This window comes from Scyliorhinus torazame, chromosome 22 (genome assembly GCF_047496885.1).
Source record: "Scyliorhinus torazame isolate Kashiwa2021f chromosome 22, sScyTor2.1, whole genome shotgun sequence".
Lineage (NCBI taxonomy): Eukaryota > Metazoa > Chordata > Chondrichthyes > Carcharhiniformes > Scyliorhinidae > Scyliorhinus > Scyliorhinus torazame.
The window spans coordinates 4623062-4646264 of record NC_092728.1 but is presented as its reverse complement, the minus strand read 5'-3'; the positions used below and the strand labels follow the sequence as shown (position 1 = coordinate 4646264).

The following is a 23203-nucleotide window of genomic DNA, read 5'->3' as shown; positions in this document are numbered from 1 at the left end:
TGTTTGCATGTTTTATAAATCCCCAGATGTTTTATAAATCCCTGCGTGTTTTACAAATCCCTGCGCGTTTCATAAAGCTGTTTGTGTGTTTTATAAATCCCTGCGTGTTTTATAAAACTGTTTGTATGTAGTATAAATCCCTGTGTTTTATAAAGCTGTTTGCGTGTTTTATAAATCCCTGTCTGTTTTATCAATCTGTTTGCGTGTTTTATAAATCCCCTTGTGTTTTATGAAGCTGTTTACGTGTTTTATAAATCCCCGCATGTTTTATAAAACTGTTTGTGTGTTTTATACATCCCTACATGTTTTATGAAGCTTTTTGCGTGTTTTACAAATTCCTGTGTGTTTTATGAAACTTTTTCCATGTTTTGTTAATCCCTGCATGTTTTATAAACTGTTTGTGTGTTTTACAAATCCCTGCGTGTTTTATAATGTTGTTTGCATGTTTTATAAATCCCCAGATGTTTTATAAATCCCTGCGTGTTTCATAAAGCTGTTCGTGTGTTTTATACATCCCTACATGTTTTATGAAGCTTTTTGCGTGTTTTACAAATTCCTGTGTGTTTTATGAAGCTTTTTCCATGTTTTGTTAATCCCTGCATGTTTTATAAACTGTTTGTGTGTTTTACAAATCCCTGCATGTTTTATAAAGCTGTTTGTGTGTTTTACAAATCCCTGCGTGTTTTATAAAGTTGTTTGCATGTTTTATAAATCCCCAGATGTTTTATAAATCCCTGCGTGTTTTATAAAGCTTTTTGTGTGTTTTATAAATCCCTGCGTGTTTTATAAAGCTGTTTGTGTGTTTTGTAAATCCCTGTGTGGTTTATACATCCCTGTGTGGTTTATAAAGCTGTTTGTGTGTTTTATAAATCCCTACATGTTTTATAAAGTTGTATGTGTGTTTTATAAATCCCTACATGTTTTATAAAGTTTTTTGTGTGTTTTATAAATCCCTGCGTGTTTTATAAAGCTGTTTGTGTGTTTTATAAATCCATGCATGTGTTATAAAGCTGTTTGCATGTTTTATAAATCCCCACATGTTTTATAAAGCTGTTTGTGTGTTTTATAAATCCCCAGATGTTTTATAAATCTGTTTACGTGTTTTATAAATCCCCACATGTTTTATAAAGTATTTTGTGTGTTTTATAAATCCCTGCCTGTTTTATAAATGTATTTGCGTGTTTGATGAATCCCTGCGTGTTTTATAAAGCTGTTTGGGTGTTTTATAAATCCCCACATGTGTTATAAAACTGTATGTGTGTTTTATAAATTCCTGCATGTTTTATATAAATACCTGCGTGTTTTATGAAGCTGTTTACGTCTTTTATAAATCTCCACATGTTTTATAAAGTTGTTTTCATGCTTTATAAATCCCCAAGTGTTTTATAAAGCTGGTTACATGTTTTATAAAGCTGGTTACATGTTTTATAAAGCTGTTTGTGTGTTTTATAAATCCCCACATGTTTTATAAAACTGTTTGTGTGTTTTATACATCCCCACGTGTTTTATAAAGCTGTTTGTGTGTTTTATAAATCCATATATGTATTATAAATCCCCACATGTTTTATAAAACTGTTTGTGTGTTTTATAAATCCCCACGTGTTTTATAAAACTGGTTGTGTGTTTTATAAATCCCTGCGTGTTTTATAAAACTGTTTGCGTGTTTCATAAATCCCCACATGTTTTGTATATCCCCACATGTTTTGTAAATCTCCATATGTTTTGTAAAACTCTTTGTGTGTTTTACAAATCCCTGTGTGTTTTATAAAACTGTTTGTGTGTTTTATAAATCCCTGTGTGTTTTATAAAACTGTTTGTGTGTTTTATAAATCCCCACATGTTTTATAAAACTGTTTGTGTGTTTTATACATCCCTACATGTTTTATGAAGCTTTTTGCGTGTTTTACAAATTCCTGTGTGTTTTATGAAGCTTTTTCCATGTTTTGTTAATCCCTGCATGTTTTATAAACTGTTTGTGTGTTTTACAAATCTCTGCATGTTTTATAAAGCTGTTTGTGTGTTTTACAAATCCCTGCGTGTTTTATAAAGCTGTTTGTGTGTTTTATAAATCCCTGTGTGTTTTATAAAGCTGTTTGTGTGTTTTGTAAATCCCTGTGTGTTTTATAAATCCCTGTGTGGTTTATAAAGCTGTTTGTGTGTTTTATAAATCCCTACATGTTTTATAAAGCTGTTTGTGTGTTTTATAAATCCCTGCGTGTTTTATAAAGCTGTTTGTGTGTTTTATAAATCCATGCATGTTTTATATAAATACCTGCGTGTTTTATGAAGCTGTTTACGTGTTTTATAAATCCCCACATGTTTTATAAAGTTGTTTTCATGCTTTATAAATCCCCAAGTGTTTTATAAAGCTGGTTACATGTTTTATAAATCCCCACATGTTTTATAAAACTGTTTGTGTGTTTTATAAATCCCCACGTGTTTTATAAAGCTGTTTGTGTGTTTTATAACTCCATACATGTATTATAAATACCCACATGTTTTATAAAACTGTTTGTGTGTTTTATAAAACTGTTTGTGTGTTTCATAAATCCCCACATGTTTTGTAAATCCCCACATGTTTTGTAAAGCTGTATGTGTGTTTTATAAATCCCTACATGTTTTATAAAGCTGTTTTTGTGTTTTATAAATCCCTGCGTGTTTTATAAAGCTGTTTGTGTGTTTTATAAATCCATGCATGTTTTATATAAATACCTGCGTGTTTTATGAAGCTGTTTACGTGTTTTATAAATCCCCACATGTTTTATAAAGTTGTTTTCATGCTTTATAAATCCCCAAGTGTTTTATAAAGCTGGTTACATGTTTTATAAAGCTATTTGTGTGTTTTGTAAATCCCTGTGTGGTTTATACATCCCTGTGTGGTTTATAAAGCTGTTTGTGTGTTTTATAAATCCCTACATGTTTTATAAAGCTGTTTGTGTGTTTTATAAATCCATGCATGTGTTATAAAGCTGTTTGCATGTTTTATAAATCCCCAGATGTTTTATAAATCTGTTTACGTGTTTTATAAATCCCCACATGTTTTATAAAGTATTTTGTGTGTTTTATAAATCCCTGCCTGTTTTATAAATGTATTTGCGTGTTTGATGAATCCCTGCGTGTTTTATAAAGCTGTTTGGGTGTTTTATAAATCCCCACATGTGTTATAAAACTGTATGTGTGTTTTATAAATTCCTGCATGTTTTATATAAATACCTGCATGTTTTATGAAGCTGTTTACGTCTTTTATAAATCCCCACATGTTTTATAAAGTTGTTTTCATGCTTTATAAATCCCCAAGTGTTTTATAAAGCTGGTTACATGTTTTATAAAGCTATTTGTGTGTTTTGTAAATCCCTGTGTGGTTTATACATCCCTGTGTGGTTTATAAAGCTGTTTGTGTGTTTTATAAATCCCTACATGTTTTATAAAGCTGTTTGTGTGTTTTATAAACCCCTGCGTGTTTTATAAAGCTGTTTGTGTGTTTTATAAATCCATGCATGTGTTATAAAGCTGTTTGCATGTTTTATAAATCCCCAGATGTTTTAGAAATCTGTTTACGTGTTTTATAAATCCCCACATGTTTTATAAAGTATTTTGTGTGTTTTATAAATCCCTGCCTGTTTTATAAATGTATTTGCGTGTTTGATGAATCCCTGCGTGTTTGATGAATCCCTGCGTGTTTTATAAAGCTGTTTGTGTGTTTTATAAATCCCCACATGTGTTATAAAACTGTATGTGTGTTTTATAAATTCCTGCATGTTTTATATAAATACCTGCATGTTTTATGAAGCTGTTTACGTCTTTTATAAATCTCCACATGTTTTATAAAGTTGTTTTCATGCTTTATAAATCCCCAAGTGTTTTATAAAGCTGGTTACATGTTTTATAAAGCTGTTTGTGTGTTTTATAAATCCCCACATTTTTTATAAAACTGTTTGTGTGTTTTATACATCCCCACGTGTTTTATAAAGCTGTTTGTGTGTTTTATAAATCCATACATGTATTATAAATCCCCACATATTTTATAAAACTGTTTGTGTGTTTTATAAATCCCCACGTGTTTTATAAAGCTGTTTGTGTGTTTTATAAATCCATACATGTATTATAAATCCCCACATGTTTTATAAAACTGTTTGTGTGTTTTATAAAACTGTTTGTGTGTTTCATAAATCCCCACATGTTTTGTAAATCCCCACATGTTTTGTAAAACGGTTTGCATGTTTTATAAATCCCCACATGTTTTATAAAACTGTTTGTGTGTTTTATAAATCCCCATGTGCTTTATAAAACTGGTTGTGTGTTTTATAAATCCCTGCGTGTTTTATAAAACTGTTTGTGTGTTTCATAAATCCCCACATGTTTTGTAAATCCCCACATGTTTTGTAAATCTCCACATGTTTTGTAAAACTCTTTGAGTGTTTTACAAATCCCTGTGTGTTTTATAAAACTGTTTGTGTGTTTTATAAATCCCTGTGTGTTTTATAAAACTGTTTGTGTGTTTTATAAATCCCTGTGTGTTTTATAAAGTTGTTTGTGTGTTTTGTAAATCCCTGTGTGTTTTATAAATCCCTGTGTGGTTTATAAAGCTGTTTGTGTGTTTTATAAATCCCTACATGTTTTATAAAGCTGTATGTGTGTTTTATAAATCCCCACGTGTTTTATAAAGCTGTTTGTGTGTTTTATAAATCCCCGCGTGTTTTATAAAGCTGTTTGTGTGTTTTATAAATCCATACATGTATTATAAATCCTCACATGTTTTATAAAACTGTTTGTGTGTTTTATAAAACTGTTTGTGTGTTTCATAAATCCCCACATGTTTTGTAAATCCCCACATGTTTTGTAAAACGGTTTGCATGTTTTATAAATCCCCACATGTTTTATAAAACTGTTTGTGTGTTTTATAAATCCCCATGTGCTTTATAAAACTGGTTGTGTGTTTTATAAATCCCTGCGTGTTGTTTTCGTGGAGAGAAGAAGGTTAAGAGGAGACTTAATAGAGGCATACAAAATGATCAGGGGGTTGGATAGGGTGGACAGTGAGAGCCTTCTCCCGCGGATGGATATGGCTGGCACGAGGGGACATAACTTTAAACTGAGGGGTAATAGATATAGGACAGAGGTCAGAGGTAGGTTCTTTACGCAAAGAGTAGTGAGGCCGTGGAATGCCCTACCTGCTACAGTAGTGAACTCGCCAACATTGAGGGCATTTAAAAGTTTACTGGATAAACATATGGATGATAATGGCATAGTGCAGGTTAGATGGCTTTTGTTTCGGTGCAACATCGTGGGCCGAAGGGCCTGTACTGCGCTGTATTGTTCTATGTTCTATGTTCTATGTGTGTTTTATAAATCCCTACATGTTTTATAAAGCTGTTTGTGTGTTTTATAAATCCTTGCGTGTTTTATAAAGCTGTTTGTGTGTTTTATAAATCCATGCATGTTTTATGAAGCTGTTTGCATGTTTTATAAATCCCCAGATGTCTTATAAATCTGTTTGCGTATTTTATAAATCCCCACATGTTTTATAAAGTATTTTGTGTGTTTTATAAATCCCTGCCTGTTTTATAAATGTATTTGCGTGTTTGATGAATCCCTGCGTGTTTTATAAAGCTGTTTGCGTGTTTTATAAATCGTGCATGTTTTATAAATACCTGTGAGTTTTAAAAATCCCCACATGTTTTATAAAGCTGTTTGGGTGTTTTATAAATCCCCACATGTGTTATAAAACTGTATGTGTGTTTTATAAATTCCTGCATGTTTTATATAAATACCTGCGTGTTTTATGAAGCTGTTTACGTGTTTTATAAATCCCCACATGTTTTATATAGTTGTTTTCATGCTTTATAAATCTCCAAGTGTTTTATAAAGCTGTTTGGGTGTTTTATAAATCCATACATGTATTATAAATCCCCACATGTTTTATAAAACTGTTTGTGTGTTTTATAAAACTGTTTGTGTGTTTCATAAATCCCCACATGTTTTGTAAATCCCCACATGTTTTGTAAATCCCCACATGTTTTGTAAATCCCCACATGTTTTGTAAATCCCCACATGTTTTGTAAATCCCCACATGTTTTGTAAAACGGTTTCCGTGTTTTATAAATCCCCACATGTTTTATAAAACTGTTTGTGTGTTTTATAAATCCCCATGTGCTTTATAAAACTGGTTGTGTGTTTTATTAATCCCTGCGTGTTTTATAAAACTGTTTGTGTGTTTCATAAATCCCCACATGTTTTGTAAATCCCCACATGTTTTGTAAATCTCCACATGTTTTGTAAAACTGTTTGTGTGTTTTACAAATCCCTGTGTGTTTTATAAAACTGTTTGTGTGTTTTATAAGTCGCTGTGTGTTTTATAAAACTGTTTGTGTGTTTCATTAATCCCACATGTTTTGTAAATCCCCACATGTTTTGTAAATCCCCACATGTTTTGTAAATCTCCACATGTTTTGTAAAACTGTTTGCGTGTTTTATAAATCCCCACATGTTTTATAAAACTGTTTGTGTGTTTTATAAATCCGCACATGTTTTATAAAACTGTTTGTGTGTTTCATAAATCCCCACATGTTTTGTAAATCCCTGCATGTTTTGTAAAGCTGTTTGCGTGTTTGATAAATCCCCACATGTTTTATAAAACTGTTTGCATGTTTTATAAATACGCACATGTTTTATAAAGCTGCTTACGTGTTTTATAAAACCCTGAGTGTTTTATATAGCTATTTGTGTGTTTTATAAATCCCTACGTGTTTTATAAAGCTGTTTGCATGTTTTACAAATCCCTATATGTTTTATATAGCTGTTTCCATGTTTTATAAAACCCTGAGTGTTTTATAAAACTTTTTCCATGTTTTATTTATCCCTGTATGTTTTCTAAAGCAGTTTGCGTGTTTTACAAATCCCTGCATTTTTTATATAGCTGTTTCCATGTTTTATAAATCCCTGCATGTGTTATAAATCTGTTTATGTGTTTTATAAATTCCTGCGTGTTTTATAAATCTGTTTGCGTGTTTTATAAATCCCTGCGTGTTTTATAAATCTGTTTGTGTGTTTTATAAACCCCACATGTTTTATAAAGCTGTTTGTGTGTTTTATAAATCCCCACATGTTTTATAAATCTGTTTGTGTGTTTTATAAATTCCTGCATGCTTTATAAATGATTGCATGTTTTATAAATCCCCACATGTTTTATAAACTGTTTGTGTGTTTTATAAATTCCAGTGCTTTATAAATGATTGCGTGTTTTATAAATCCCTGCATGTTTTATGAAGCTTTTTGCGTGTTTTACAAATTCCTGTGTGTTTTATGAAGCTTTTTCCATGTTTTGTTAATCCCTGCATGTTTTATAAACTGTTTGTGTGTTTTATAAATTCCAGTGCTTTATAAATGATTGCGTGTTTTATAAATCCCTGCATGTTTTATAAACTGTTTGTGTGTTTTACAAATCCCTGCATGTTTTATAAAGCTGTTTGCATTTGTTAAAAATCCCTGCATGTTTTATAAAGTTCTTTGTGTGTTTTATAAATCACCACGTGTTTTCTAAATTTGAATGTGTGTTTTATAAAGCCCTGCACGTTTTATGAACCTGTTTGTGTGTTTTATAAATTTGTGTGTGTTTTATTAAACTGTTTGTGTGTTTTATAAACCTCTGCGTGTTCTATAAAACTCTTTGCATGCTTTATAAATCTTTTCATTGGTACATTTTTTTTTTCTTCGTTGTTTATTTATTTATTTAAATTTTGGGGGGGGGGAATTGAAATTATTGAAGTTAACCGAAGGTTTAAGACATGGCAGGAGATCTCAGACCCGTGTCATGCTCCTCGTGTGCGATGTGGGAGCTCAGGGACACGTCCACTGTCCCTGGCTCCTTCACGTGCAAGAAGTGTGTCCAGTTACAGCTCCTGTTAGACCGCTTGACGGCTCTGGAGCTGCGGATGGACTCACTTTGGAGCATCCGCGATGCTGAGGACGTCGTGGATAGCACGTTTAGCGAGTTGGTCACACCGCAGGTGAAAGGTACTGAGGGAGATAGTAAATGGGTGACCAAAAGACAGAGCAAGAGTAGGAAGGCAGTGCAGGTGTCCTCTGTGGTCATCTCCTTGCAAAACAGATATACCGCTTTGGATACTGTTGAGGGAGATGGCTCACCAGGGGAAGGCAGCAGCAGCCAGGTTCATGGCACCGGGGCTGGCTCTGCTGCGCAGCTGGGCAGGAAGAAGAATGGCAGGGCTAGAGTGATAGGGGACTCAATTGTAAGGGGAATAGACAGGCGGTTCTGCGGACGCAATCGAGACTCCAGGATGGTATGTTGCCTCCCTGGTGCAAGGGTCAAGGATGTCTCGGAGCGGCTGCGGGACATTCTGGGGGGGGGGGGGGGGGGGAGGGTGAACAGCCAGCTGTCGTGGTGCACATAGTCACCAACAATATAGGTAAAAAACGGGACGAGGTCCTACAAGCTGAATTTAGGGAGCTGGGAGTTAAACTAAAAAGTAGGACCTCAAAGGTAGTAATCTCAGGATTGCTACCAGTGCCACGAGCTAGTCAGAGTAGGAATGTCAGGATAGAGAGGATGAATACGTGGCTCGAGAGATGGTGCAAGAGGGAGGGATTCAAATTCCTGGGACATTGGAACCGGTTCTGGGGGAGGTGGGACCAGTACAAACCGGACGGTCTGCACCTGGGCAGGACTGGAACCGATGTCCTAGGGAGGGTGTTTGCTAAAGCTGTTGGGGAGAGTTTAAACTAATGTGGCAGGGGGATGGGAACCGATGCAGGAAGTTGGAAGGTAGTAAAACAGGGACAGAAATAAAAGGCAGTACGGGGGAAAGTGTAAGGCAGAGAAGCCATAGTCAAAAATCAAAAAGGGCGTTAGTACAAGGTACAGTGACTGAGGGGAGCTCAGTGAATAGGACCAGGAATACTAAAAGAAATAAAACGGGAAGTGAAAACATTAATGGTAAGCGACGCGGCAGGTTGTTACAGGAAGATATGGGTTCGACGACAAGGAAAATTAGGAGAAACGTTAAGAGGAAATATAACTTAGGAGAGGTTACTGATCGAGGTGTTAAGATTCAGAACAGAGGTAAAAAAGCCAACATACGTGTACTTTACCTGAATGCTCGTAGTATTCGGAATAAGGTAAATGAGTTGATGGCGCAAATCATCGTGAATGACTATGATTTAGTGGCCATTACTGAAACATGGTTAAAGGATGGTCACGACTGGGAGTTAAATATCCGAGGGTATCAAACTTTTCGGAAGGACAGAGTGGATGGTAAGAGAGGTGGTGTAGCTCTGTTATTTAAGGATGACATCCGGGCAACAGTAAGGGATGACATCGGTGCTATGGAAGATAAGGTTGAATCCATTTGGGTGGAAATCAGGAATAGTAAGGCGAAAAAGTCACTGATAGGAGTAATCTATAGGCCACCAAATAGTAACATTATGGTGGGGCAGGCAATAAACAAAGAAATAACAGATGCATGTAGAAACGGTACAGCAGTTATCATGGGGGATTTTAATCTGCATGTTGATTGGTTTAACCAGGTCGGTCAAGGCAGCCTTGAGGAGGAGTTTATAGAATGTATCCGCGATAGTTTCCTAGAACAGTATGTAATGGAACCTACGAGGGAACAAGCGGTCCTAGATCTTGTCCTGTGTAATGAGACAGGATTGATTCAGGATCTCATAGTTAGGGATCCTCTCGGAAAGAGCGATCACAATATGGTGGAATTTAAAATACAGATGGAGGGTGAGAAGGTAAAATCAAGCACTAGTGTTTTGTGCTTAAAAAAAAGGAAATTACAATGGGATGAGAGAAGAACTAGCTAAGGTAGACTGGGAGCAAAGACTTTATAGTGAAACAGTTGAGGAACAGTGGAGAACCTTCCAAGTGATTTTTCACAGTGCTCAGCAAAGGTTTATACCAACAAAAAGGAAGGACGGTAAAAAGAGGGAAAATCGACCGTGGATATCTAAGGAAATAAGGGAGAATATCAAATTGAAGGAAAAAACATACAAAGTAGCAAAGATCAGTGGGAGACTAGAGGACTGGGAAATCTTTAGGGGGCAACAGAAAGCTACTAAAAAAGCTATAAAGAAGAGTAAGATAGATTATGAGAGTAAACTTGCTCAGAATATAAAAACAGAGAGTAAAAGTTTCTACAAATACATAAAACAAAAAAGAGTGGCTAAGGTAAATATTGGTCCTTTAGAGGATGAGATGGGAGATTTAATAATGGGAGATGAGGAAATGGCTGAGGAACTGAACAGGTTTTTTGGGTCGGTCTTCACAGTGGAAGACACAAATAACATGCCAGTGACTGATGGAAATGAGGCTATGACCTTGAGGTGAGGACCTTGAGAGGATTGTTATCACCAAGGAGGTAGTGATGGGCAAGCTAATGGGGCTAAAGGTAGACAAGTCTCCTGGCCCTGATGGAATGCATCCCAGAGTGCTAAAGGAGATGGCTAGGGAAATTGCAAATGCACCAGTGATAATTTACCAAAATTCACTAGACTCTGGGGTGGTCCCGGCGGATTGGAAATTAGCAAACGTGACACCACTGTTTAAAAAAGGAGGTAGGCAGAAAGCGGGTAATTATAGGCCAGTGAGCTTAACTTCGGTAGTAGGGAAGATGCTGGAATCTATCATCAAGGAAAAAATAGCGAGGCATCTGGATGGAAATTGTCCCATTGGACAGACGCAGCATGGGTTCATAAAGGGCAGGTCGTGTCTAACTAATTTAGTGGAATTTTTTGAGGACATTAACAGTGCGGTAGATAACGGGGAGCCAATGGATGTGGTATATCTGGATTTCCAGAAAGCCTTTGACAAGGTGCCACACAAAAGGTTGTTGCATAAGATAAAGATGCATGGCATGAAGGGGAAAGTAGTAGCATGGATAGAGGATTGGTTAATTAATAGAAAGCAAAGAGTGGGGATTAATGGGTGTTTCTCTGGTTGGCAATCAGTAGCTAGTGGTGTCCCTCAGGGATCAGTGTTGGGCCCACAACTGTTCACAATTTACATAGATGATTTGGAGTTGGGGACCAAGGGCAATGTGTCCAAGTTTGCAGACGACACTAAGATAAGTGGTAAAGCAAAAAGTGCAGAGGATACTGGAAGTCTGCAGAGGGATTTGGATAGGCTAAGTGAATGGGCTAGGGTCTGGCAGATGGAATACAATGTTGACAAATGTGAGGTTATCCATTTTGGTAGGAATAACAGCAAAAGGGATTATTGTTTAAATGATAAAATATTAAAACATGCTGCTGTGCAGAGAGACCTGGGTGTGCTAGTGCATGAGTCACAAAAAGTTGGTTTTCAGGTGCAAGAGGTGATTAAGAAGGCAAATGGAATTTTGTTCTTCATTGCTAGAGGGATGGAATTTAAGACTAGGGAGGTTCTGCTGCAATTGTATAAGGTGTTAGTGAGGCCATACCTGGAGTATTGTGTTCAGTTTTGGTCTCCTTACTTGAGAAAGGACGTACTGGCACTGGAGGGTGTGCAGAGGAGATTCACTAGGTTAATCCCAGAGCTGAAGGGGTTGGATTATGAGGAGAGGTTGAGTAGACTGGGACTGTACTCGTTGGAATTTAGAAGGATGAGGGGGGATCTTATAGAAACATATAAAATTATGAAGGGAATAGATAGGATAGATGCGGGCAGGTTGTTTCCACTGGCGGGTGAAAGCAGAACTAGGGGGCATAGCCTCAAAATAAGGGGAAGTAGATTTAGGACTGAGTTTAGGAGGAACTTCTTCACCCAAAGGGTTGTGAATCTATGGAATTCCTTGCCCAGTGAAGCAGTAGAGGCTCCTTCATTGAATGTTTTTAAGATAAAGATAGACAGTATTTTGAAGAATAAAGGGATTAAGGGTTACGGTGTTCGGGCGGGAAAGTGGAGCTGAATCCACAAAAGATCAGCTATGATCTCATTGAATGGTGGAGCAGGCTCGAGGGGCCAGATGGCTGACTCCTGCTCCTAGCTCTTAAAAAGTTCTGCATGTTTTATAAACTGTTTGAGTGCTGATGGGCTGGCTGGGGCCAGTGGGCACCCAGGGGGCAGACCTATGCGACCCTGGCACCAGGTTTAAAGTGGGCTGTTAGCGGTGTGAGCGGGTACGGCAATGGTTTTCTGTGCCTGATCACCCTCATCCCGCAGCCCACCTCCTGCCACCCCTCCCCCGGCCCTGGCCAGCAGCACAACTGGCAGCAAACTATGGTTGGTGACTGTCCATACACCCTCTCTCTCGCTCTCGGCAGCCGTCACGCCAGGTTCGCGATTTGTGAGACCACATGTGGACCGTTGGGAACTCGGCCCATGGGAGGCGGAGAATTGTGGTGGGCCTACTAATGAGATGCAAACGGTGATTAGAGTAGGGGCGGAGTGAAAAGCAATGATGCCGTTTTTGAGGTGTCGCAGAATCGCAATTTGGCATCAAACCGGCATCTGCCGCAATTTTGGCGTCGGATGTTTTCATCTGATCGCACTCCCTGGGGGCGATTCTCTAATATTGGGGCTAAGAGTTTGCGCCGTTGTGGACGCCGTCACGTTTCACGACAACGTGAACCGGGCCTGGTCACATACAATTCTGGCCCCCATAGGGGGTGCTGGAGCTGTTCACGCCGCTCCAGCTTCATTACGTGGCACCAAATGGGCACCCCGCCAACCCGTACATGCGCAGTTGGGCCGCGCCAACCTGCGCATGCGCGGGGGACTTCTTTTGCGCGCCGGCTCCGATCAACATGGAGTCGGTGTTCACGGTGTGTTGTGTGTTGTATAAAGTTGTTTTGTGTGTTGCATAAAGTTGTTTTGTGTGTTTTATAAAGTTGTTCTGTGTGTTTTATAAAGTTGTTTTGTGTGTTTTATAAATAATTTTGTGTGTTTTATAAAAGAGTTGTGTGTTTTATAAAGTTGTTTTGCATGTTTTATAAAACTCTTTTGTGTGTTTTATGAAACTTTTTTGTTCGTTTTATAAAGTTGTTTTGTGTGTTTTATAAAGTTGTTTTGTGTGTTTTATAAAGTTGTTTTGTGTGTTTTATAAAGTTGTTTTGCGTGTTTTCTAAAGTTGTTTTGTGTGTTTTCTAAAGTTGTTTTGTGTGTTTTCTAAAGTTGTTTTGTGTGTTTTCTAAAGTTGTTTTGTGTGTTTTCTAAAGTTGTTTTGCGTGTTTTCTAAAGTTGTTTTGCGTGTTTTATAAAGTTGTTTTGTGTGTTTAATAAAGTTGTTTTGTGTGTTTTATAAAGTTGTTTTGCATGTTTTATAAAACTCTTTTGTGTGTTTTATGAAACTTTTTTGTTCGTTTTATAAAGTTGTTTTGTGTGTTTTATAAAGTTGTTTTGTGTGTTTTATAAAGTTGTTTTGTGTGTTTTCTAAAGTTGTTTTGCGTGTTTTCTAAAGTTGTTTTGTGTGTTTTATAAAGTTGTTTTGTGTGTTTTCTAAAGTTGTTTTGCGTGTTTTCTAAAGTTGTATTGCGTGTTTTATAAAGTTGTTTTGTGTGTTTAATAAAGTTGTTTTGTGTGTTTTATAAAGTTCGTCTGTGCACTTTATCAAGTTGTTTTGTGTGTTTTATAAAGTTGTTTTGTGTGTTTTCTAAAGTTGTTTTGTGTGTTTTCTAAAGTTGTTTTGTGCGTTTTCTAAAGTTGATCTGTGTGTTTTATAAAGTTGGTCTGTGCACTTTATCAAGTTGTTTTGTGTGTTTTCTAAAGTTGTTTTGAGTGTTTTATAAAGTTGTTTTGTGTGTTTTATAAAGTTGTTTTGTGTGTTTTCTAAAGTTGTTTTGTGTGTTTTCTAAAGTTGTTTTGTGTGTTTTCTAAAGTTGTTTTGTGTGTTTTCTAAAGTTGTTTTGAGTGTTTTATAAAGTTGTTTTGTGTGTTTTCTAAAGTTGTTTTGTGTGTTTTCTAAAGTTGTTTTGAGTGTTTTATAAAGTTGTTTTGTGTGTTTTCTAAAGTTGTTTTGTGTGTTTTCTAAAGTTGTTTTGTGTGTTTTATAAAGTTGTTTTGTGTGTTTTATAAAGTTGTTTTGTGTGTTTTCTAAAGTTGTTTTGAGTGTTTTATAAAGTTGTTTTGTGTGTTTTCTAAAGTTGTTTTGTGTGTTTTCTAAAGTTGTTTTGAGTGTTTTATAAAGTTGTTTTGTGTGTTTTCTAAAGTTGTTTTGTGTGTTTTCTAAAGTTGTTTTGTGTGTTTTATAAAGTTGTTTTGTGTGTTTTCTAAAGTTGTTTTGTGTGTTTTCTAAAGTTGTTTTGTGTGTTTTCTAAAGTTGTTTTGTGTGTTTTCTAAAGTTGTTTTGAGTGTTTTATAAAGTTGTTTTGTGTGTTTTATAAAGTTGTTTTGTGTGTTTTCTAAAGTTGTTTTGTGTGTTTTCTAAAGTTGTTTTGTGCATTTTCTAAAGTTGGTCTGTGTGTTTTATAAAGTTGGTTTGTGTGTTTTATAAAGTTGGTCTGTGCACTTTATCAAGTTGTTTTGTGTGCTTTCTAAAGTTGTTTTGAGTGTTTTATAAAGTTGTTTTGTGTGTTTTCTAAAGTTGTTTTGCGTGTTTTCTAAAGTTGTTTTGCGTGTTTTATAAAGTTGTTTTGTGTGTTTAATAAAGTTGTTTTGTGTGTTTTATAAAGTTCGTCTGTGCACTTTATCAAGTTGTTTTGTGTGTTTTATAAAGTTGTTTTGAGTGTTTTATAAAGTTGTTTTGTGTGTTTTATAAAGTTGTTTTGTGTGTTTTCTAAAGTTGTTTTGTGTGTTTTCTAAAGTTGTTTTGTGTGTTTTCTAAAGTTGTTTTGTGTGTTTTCTAAAGTTGTTTTGTGTGTTTTCTAAAGTTGTTTTGTGTGTTTTCTAAAGTTGTTTTGTGTGTTTTCTAAAGTTGTTTTGTGTGTTTCCTAAAGTTGTTTTGTGCGTTTTCTAAAGTTGGTCTGTGTGTTTTATAAAGTTGGTCTGTGTGTTTTATAAAGTTGGTCTGTGTGTTTTATAAAGTTGGTCTGTGCACTTTATCAAGTTGTTTTGTGTGTTTTCTAAAGTTGTTTTGAGTGTTTTATAAAGTTGTTTTGAGTGTTTTATAAAGTTGTTTTGTGTGTTTTGTAAAGTTGTTTTGTGTGTTTGATAAAACTATTGTGTGTATTTTATAAAGTTGTTTTGTGTATTTTATAAAATAGCTTTGTGTTTTTTAAAGCTTTTATGTGTGTTTTATAAAACTATATTCTGTGTTTTATAAAGTTGTTTTGTGTGTTGATAAGGTTTTGCATGTTTTATAAAACTGTTTTGAATGTTTTATATAATTGGTTTGTGTGTTTTATAAAGTTGTTGAGTGTGTTTTAAAAGACTCTTTTGTGTGTTATATAAAACTGCTTTGTGTGTCTTATAAAGTTGTTTAACATGTTTTATAGTGTTGTTTAGTGTGTTTTCTAATGTTGTTTTCTAAAGTTGTGTGTGTTTTATAAAGTTGTTTTATGTGTTTTATAATTTTATTTTGTGTGTTTTATAAAGTTGTTTTGTGTGTTTTATAAAACTGTTTTGTGTTATTTTTAAGAGTGTTTTGTATGTTTTATAAAGTTGTTTTGTGTGCTTTGTAAAACTCTTTTATTTTTCAAAAGTTGTGTGTTTTCTCAAACTGCTTCATGTGTTTTATAAAGTTGTTTTGTGTGTTGTACAAAACTGTTGTCTGTGTTTCCTAAAATTGTTTTGCTTGTTGAATAAAATTGCTTTATATATTTTATAAAGGTGCTTTGTATATTTTATAAAGTTGATTTTTGTGTTTTCTAATGTAGTTTTATTTGTTTTATAAAACTGATTTGTGTATTTTGTAAAGGTCCTTTGTGTGTTTTACAATGTTGTTTTGTGTGTTGATAATGTTTTGTGTGTTTTATAAAATAGCTTTGTGTTTTTTAAAGCTTTTATGTGTGTTTTATAAAACTATATTCTGTGTTTTATAAAGTTGTTTTGTGTGTTGATAAGGTTTTGCATGTTTTATAAAACTGTTTTGAATGTTTTATATAATTGGTTTGTGTGTTTTATAAAGTTGTTGAGTGTGTTTTAAAAGACTCTTTTGTGTGTTATATAAAACTGCTTTATGTGTCTTATAAAGTTGTTTAACATGTTTTATAGTGTTGTTTAGTGTGTTTTCTAATGTTGTTTTCTAAAGTTGTGTGTGTTTGATAAAGTTGTTTTATGTGTTTTATAATTTTATTTTGTGTGTTTTATAAAGTTGTTTTGTGTGTTTTATAAAACTGTTTTGTGTTATTTTTAAGAGTGTTTTGTATGTTTTATAAAGTTGTTTTGTGTGCTTTGTAAAATTCTTTTATTTTTCAAAAGTTGTGTGTTTTCTCAAACTGCTTCATATGTTTTATAAAGTTGTTTTGTGTGTTGTACAAAACTGTTGTCTGTGTTTCCTAAAATTGTTTTGCTTGTTGAATAAAATTGCTTTATATATTTTATAAAGGTGCTTTGTATATTTTATAAAGTTGATTTTTGTGTTTTCTAATGTAGTTTTATTTGTTTTATAAAACTGATTTGTGTATTTTGTAAAGGTCCTTTGTGTGTTTTACAATGTTGTTTTGTGTGTTGATAATGTTTTGTGTGTTTTATAAAGTTATTTTGTATGTTTTATAAAGTTGTTTTGTGATTTATAAAGTTATTTTGTGAATTTAATAAAGTTGCTCTCTATATTTTATTTAGTTGCTTTGTAGTTTTTATGAAGATTTTTGGGTATTTTATAAAATTCTTTTGTTTATTTTATGCAGCTGTTTTGTGTATTATATAAAGTTGTTCTGTGTGTTTTATATACTTGTTTTGTGTGTTTTATAGAGTTGTTTTGTGTGTCTTATAAAGTTATTTTGTGTGTTTTATAAAGGCGTTGACATGTTTTATAATGCTGTTTTGTGTGTTTTATAAAACAGCTTTGTGTGTTTTATTAAGTTGTTTTGTGTGCCTTATAAAGTTGTATAGTTTGTTTTATAAAACAGATTTTTGTGTTTTATAAAGTTGTAATGTGTGTTTGATAAACTGTTTTGTGTGTTTCTAAAGTTGTTTTGTGTGCTTTTTAAAACTGTTTTGTGTGTTTTACAAAGTTGTTTTGTGTGTTTTATAAAGTTGTTTAGTGTGTATTATAAAACTGTTTTGTGTGTTTTATAAAACTGTTTTTTCTGTATGATAAAGTTGTTTGTGTGTTTAATAACGTTGCTTTGTATATTTTATAAAGTTGTTTTGTGTGTTTGATAAAACAGTTTTGTGTATTTATAAATTTGTTTTGTAAAGTTATTTAGGGTGTTCTTTATAAAACTGCTTTGTGTGTTTTATAAAGTTGCTTTGTGTGTTTTATAAATTTATTTTGTGTGTTTTATAAAAGAGTTGTGTCTTTTATAAAGTTGTTTTGCATGTTTTATAAAACTCTTTTGTGTGTTTTATGAAACTTTATTGGTTGTTTTACAAAATTGTGTTGTATAGTTTATCAAACAATTTTTGTGTGTTTTATAAAATTGTTTTGTGTGTTTTATATCGTTTTGTGTGTTTTATAAAACTGTTCTGTTTGTTTTATAAAGTTGTTTTGTGCATATTATAAAGTTGTTTTGTGTGTTTTATAAAACTCTTTTATGTTTTCAAAAGTTGTTGTGTGTTTTCGCAAACTGTTTTGTGTCTTTTCTAAAGATGTTTTATGTGTTTTCTAAAGTTGTTTAGTGTATCTTATTAAAGTTGTTTGACATGTCATATAATGCTGTTTTGTGTGTTTTATAAAACAGGTTTGTGTGTTTTATTAACTTGTTTTGCGTGTCTTATAAAGTTGTATAGTTTGTTTTATAAAACTAATTTGTGTGTTTTATAAAATTGTTTTGTGTGCTTTTCAAAATTGTTTTGTGTTTTTACAAAGTTGTTTTGTGTGTTTTATAAAACTGTTTTCTCTGTATGATAAAGTTGTTTTGTGTGTTTAATAACGTTGCTTTGTATATTTTATAAAGTTGTTTTGTGTGTTTGATAAAACTGTTTTGTGTATTTATAAAGTTGTTTTGTATGTTTTATAAAGTTGTTTTGTGTGTTTTATAAAACTTTTCTGTGTGTTTTATAAAGTTGTTTTGTGTGTTCTTTATAAAACTGTTTTGTGTGTTTTATAAGTTTGGTTTGTGTGCTTTATAATGTTGTACTGTGTGTTTTATACAGTTGTTTTGAGTGTTTTATAAAACTGTTTTCTGTGTTTTATAAAGTTTTATTGTGTGTTTTATATAGTTGTTTTGAGAATTGTATAAAGTTGTTTAGTGTGTTATTATGTTATTTTGTGTGTTCTTTAGAAAACTGCTTTGTGCGTTTTGTAAAGTTTCTTTGTGTTTTATAAAGTTGTTTTGTGTGTTTTAGAAATTTATTTTGTGTGTTTTATAAAAGAGTTGTGTGTTTTATAAAGTTGTTTTGTATGTTTTATAAAACTCTTTTGTGTGTTTTATGAAACTTTTTTGTTTGTTTTACAAAATTGTGTTGTATATTTTATCAAACAGTTTTTCTGTGTTTATATAAAATTGTACTGTTTGTTTTATATAACTTTTCTGTGTGTTTTATAAAGTTGTTTTGTGTGTTTTATAAAACTTTTTTTGTTTTCAAAAGTTGTGTGTTTTCTCAAACTGTTTCATGACTTTAATAACGTTGTTTTGTGTGTTGTATAAAACTGTTATCTGTGTTTCCTAAAATTGTTTTGTTTGTTGAATAAAATTGCTTTACATATTTTATAAAGGTGCTTTGTATATTTTATAAAGTTAATTTGTGTATTTTCTAATATTGTTTTGTTTGTTGTATAAAGTTGTTTTCTGTGTTTTATAAAACAGTTTTGAGTGCTTTATAAAGTTGTTTTGCGTGTTTTATAAAGTTGTTCTGTGTGTTTTACAAAGTTGTTTTGTGTGTTTTACAAAGTTGTTTTGTGTGTTGTATAAAGTTGTTTTGTGTGTTGTATAAAGTTGTTTTGTGTGTTTTATAAAGTTGTTTAGTGTTTTTACAAAGTTGTTTTGTGTGTTGTATAAAGTTGTTTTGCGTGTTTTATAAAGTTGTTCTGTGTGTTTTATAAAGTTGTTTTGTGTGTTTTATAAATAATTTTGTGTGTTTTATAAAAGAGTTGTGTGTTTTATAAAGTTGTTTTGCATGTTTTATAAAACTCTTTTGTGTGTTTTATGAAACTTTTTTGTTTGTTGTTTTGCGTTTCAGACCGATGGGGTCTGGCCCGCGATCGGGGCCCACTGATCTGCGGGCCGGCCTCTCCCCCCCCCGGCCCTACTTTGTTCCGCTTCCGGCCCCAGAACCCCCGTGCCATGTTGCGTCGGGGCCGGAGCGTTCCCCGAGTGTACCGTGCATACGTCGGTTGTTGTTTTGCCACTGCGCATGTGGGGGCCAGAATTGGTTGTCCCCGCACCCCATTCGCGTCGTTGTGAAACACGATGGCGTTCACGACGTTGAGACCACTTAGTCTCCATTTTGGAGAATCGCGCCCCTGATTTTTGTCTTTTATAAAGTTGTTTTGTGTGTTTGCTAAAACTGTTTTGTGTGTTTACAAAGTTGTTTTGTATTCTTTATAAAACTATTTTGTGTCTTTTATAAAGATTTTCAGTGTGTTATTATATCGTTTTGTGTTTTATAAAGTTACTTTGCATGTTCATTATAAAACTGCTGTGTGTGTTTTGTAAAATTGTTTTGTGTGATTTATAATGTTGTTTTGCGTGTTTTATAAAGTTATTTTGTCTGTTTTATAAAACTGTTTTGTGTCTTTTATAAAGTTGGTTTGCGTATTTTATAAAGTTGTTATTTGTGTTTTCTAAAATTGTTTTGTGTGTTTTATCAAGTTTTTTGTGTGTTTTGTAACATTTTGTGTGTTTTATGTAACTGTTTTGTATGATTTATGTAAGTTTTTTGTGTGTTTTATATAGTTGCTTTGTGCGTATTATAAAGTTGTTTTGTGTCTTTTATAAAACTCTTTTATGTTTCAAAAGTTGTGTGTTTTCTCAAACTGTTTTGTGTGTTTCCTAAAGTTGTTTTGTTTGTTTATTAAAGTTGCTTTGTATATTTTATAAAGTTGATTTTTGTATTTTCTAATATTGCTTTGTTCCTTTTATAAAACGGATTTATGTGTTTTATAAATTTTTTTTGATTAAACTGTTTTGTGTGTTTGTAAAACTGTTTTTCTGTGTTTTGTAAAACTGTTTTGTCTGTATTATAAAGTTGTTTTGTGTGTTTGATGATACAGTTTTGTGTATTTATAAAACAGTTTTGTGTATTTTATACAGTTGGTTTCTGTGTTTTATAAAGTTATTTTGTGTATTCTTTATAGTACTGCTTTGTGTGTTTTATAAACTGCTTTGTGTGTTTTATAAACTGCTTTGTGTGTTTTCTGAAGTTGTTTTGTGTGTTTGACAAAACTGTTTTGTGTGTTTATAAAGTTGTTTTGTGTGTGTTAGAACTCCAAATTCTCCGGCGCCGGGGATTTGGCGGGGCCGTGAATCGGGCCGCGCCAGTCGATGGCCGCTGGCAGCGGCCTCCCCCCCCCGGCGATTCTCCGGCCCGTGATGGGCCGAGTGGCCGCCCGTTTTCTAGCGGTCCCGGCGGCGTAAATTAGAGTAGGTCCTTACCAGCGGGACCTGGCAGCGCGGGCGGCCTCCGGGGTCCTCCTGGGGGCGCGGGGCGATCTGGCCCTGGGAGTTGCCCCCACGGTTGTCTGGCCCGCGATCGGGGCCCACCGATCCGCGGGCGGGCCTGTGCCATGGGGCACTCTATTCCTCCATGTCGGCTGCTGTGGTCCTCCGCCATGGCCGACGTGGAGAATATCCCCCCTGTGCATGCGCTGGGAAGACGTCGGCAAACGCTGGCGCTCCCACGCATGCGCCAAATCGCGCCGGCCGGCAGAGGCTCTGTGGCCCCGGTTGGCGCGGCGCAAGCCCCTTGCCCGTCGGCTGGCGTGGCACCAAGCCCCTTGCCCGTTGGCTGGCGTGGCGCAAACCACTCCGGCACCGGCCTAGCCCCTGAAGGTGCGGAGGATTCTGCACCTTTGGGGCGGCCCTACGCTGGAGTGGTTCCCGCCACTCCACTGCGCCGGGACCGCCCGCCCCGCCGGGTAGGGTACAATCCTGCCCCAGGTGTGGCCTCACTAACACGTGAGACAATTGCAGCAGAACCTCCCGAGTCTTAAACTCCATCCCTCTAGCAATGAAGGACAAAACTACATTTGCCTTCTTAATCACCTGTTGCACCTGTAAACCAACTTTTTGCGTCTCATGCACTAGCACACCCAGGTCTCTGCACAGCAGCATGTTTTAATATTTTATCATTTAAATAATGATCCCTTTTGCTGTTATTCCTACCAAAATGGATAACCTCACATTTGTCAACATTGTATTCCATCTGCCAGACCCTAGCCCATTCACTTCGCCTATCCAAATCCCTCTGCTGATTTCGGGCACCGGGGTTTTTGTGGGGGCGGGAATTGCGCCGCGCCTGTCAGCGGCTGGCAGCAGCCCACCCGGCAATGGGCCGAGCGGCCGCCCGGTTTAGGACGGTCCCACCGCCATAAATTAGACCTGGTTCTTACCGGCGGGACCTGGCTCTGCGGGCGGTCTCCGGGGCCCTCGGGACGGGCGCAGGGGGATCTGGCCCTGGGCGGTGCCCCCACGGTGCCCTGGCCCGTGATCGGGGCCCACCGATCCATGGGCAGGCCTGTGCCGTGGGGGCACTCTTTCCCTCCGCACTGGCTGCTGTGGTCCTCCGCCATGGCCGGTGCGGAGACGAACCCCCCTGTAGGGGAGAACCCCGCCCCCCGTATCCTCGGCACTTTTCGCTTTACCACTTATCTTAGTGTCGTCTGCAAACTTGGCCACATTGCCCTTGGTCCCCAACTCCAAATCATCTATGTAAATTGTGAACAGTTGTGGGCCCAACACAGATCCCTGAGGGACACCACTAGCTACTGATTGCCAACCAGAGAAACACCCATTAATCCCCACTCTTTGCTTTCTATTAATTAACCAATCCTCTATCCATGCTACTACTTTCCCCTTAATGCCATGCATCTTTATCTTATGCAGCAACCTTTTGTGTGGCACCTTGTCAAAAGCTTTCTGGAAATCCAGATATACCACATCCATTGGCCCCCCGTTATCTACCGCACTGGTAACGTCCTCAAAAAATTCCACCAAATTAGTTAGGCACGACCTGCCCTTTATGAACCCATGCTGCATCTGCCCAATGGGACAATTTCCATCCAGGTGCCTCGCTATTTCCTCCTTAATGATAGATTCCAGCATTTTCCCTACTACCGAAGTTAAGCTCACTGGCCTATAATTACCCACTTTCTGCCTACCTCCTTTTTTAAACAGTGGTGTCACGTTTGCTAATTTCCAATCCGCCGGGACCACCCCAGAGTCTAGTGAATTTTGGTAAATTATCACTCGTGCGTTTACAATTTCCCTAGCCATCTCCTTTAGCACTCTGGGATGCATCCCATCAGGGCCAGGAGACTTGGTTACCTTTTTTTTTCTTATTACTTTCTCTGAGTTACCAAGCCAGGGCTGAGTGTGGACAGGAGCGAACCCCTAATCCAGCTCCTTGCCCGCTCCAAAAAACCAATTCAACAAAGAACAAAGAACAAAGAAATGTACAGCACAGGAACAGGCCCTTCGGCCCTCCAAGCCCGTGCCGACCATACTGCCCGACTAAACTACAATCTTCTACACTTCCTGGGTCCGTATCCTTCTATTCCCATCCTATTCATATATTTGTCAAGATGCCCCTTAAATGTCCCTATCGTCCCTGCTTCCACTACCTCCTCCGGTAGTGAGTTCCAGGCACCCACTACCCTCTGCGTAAAAAACTTGCCTCAAATTCAAATTGAATCCAATTCATGGTCCCCACAAGAGAGACATTCCAGATCTGAGCCAAAAGGCAGAGCAGACACTACACTTGATCTTAGCCAAAGGGCCGAGAAGCGATAGACTTGTCCACCTTTAGCCCCATTAGCTTGCCCATCACTACCTCCTTGGTGATAACAATCCTCTCAAGGTCCTCACCTGTCATAGTCTCATTTCCATCAGTCACTGGCATGTTATTTGTGTCTTCCACTGTGAAGACCGACCCAAAAAACCTGTTCAGTTCCTCAGCCATTTCCTCATCTCCCATTATTAAATCTCCCTTCTCATCCTCTAAAGGACCAATATTTACCTTAGCCACTCTTTTTTGTTTTATATATTTGTAGAAACTTTTACT

The 23203-nt window shown here is 35.9% G+C and overlaps 1 pseudogene; it reads right to left on the bottom strand.

Annotated features, from left to right (window-relative positions):
- Window positions 1-22806: 22806 nt before the first annotated feature.
- LOC140399501 (U2 spliceosomal RNA) lies at window positions 22807-22930 on the bottom strand (annotated as a pseudogene).
- Window positions 22931-23203: the final 273 nt, after the last annotated feature.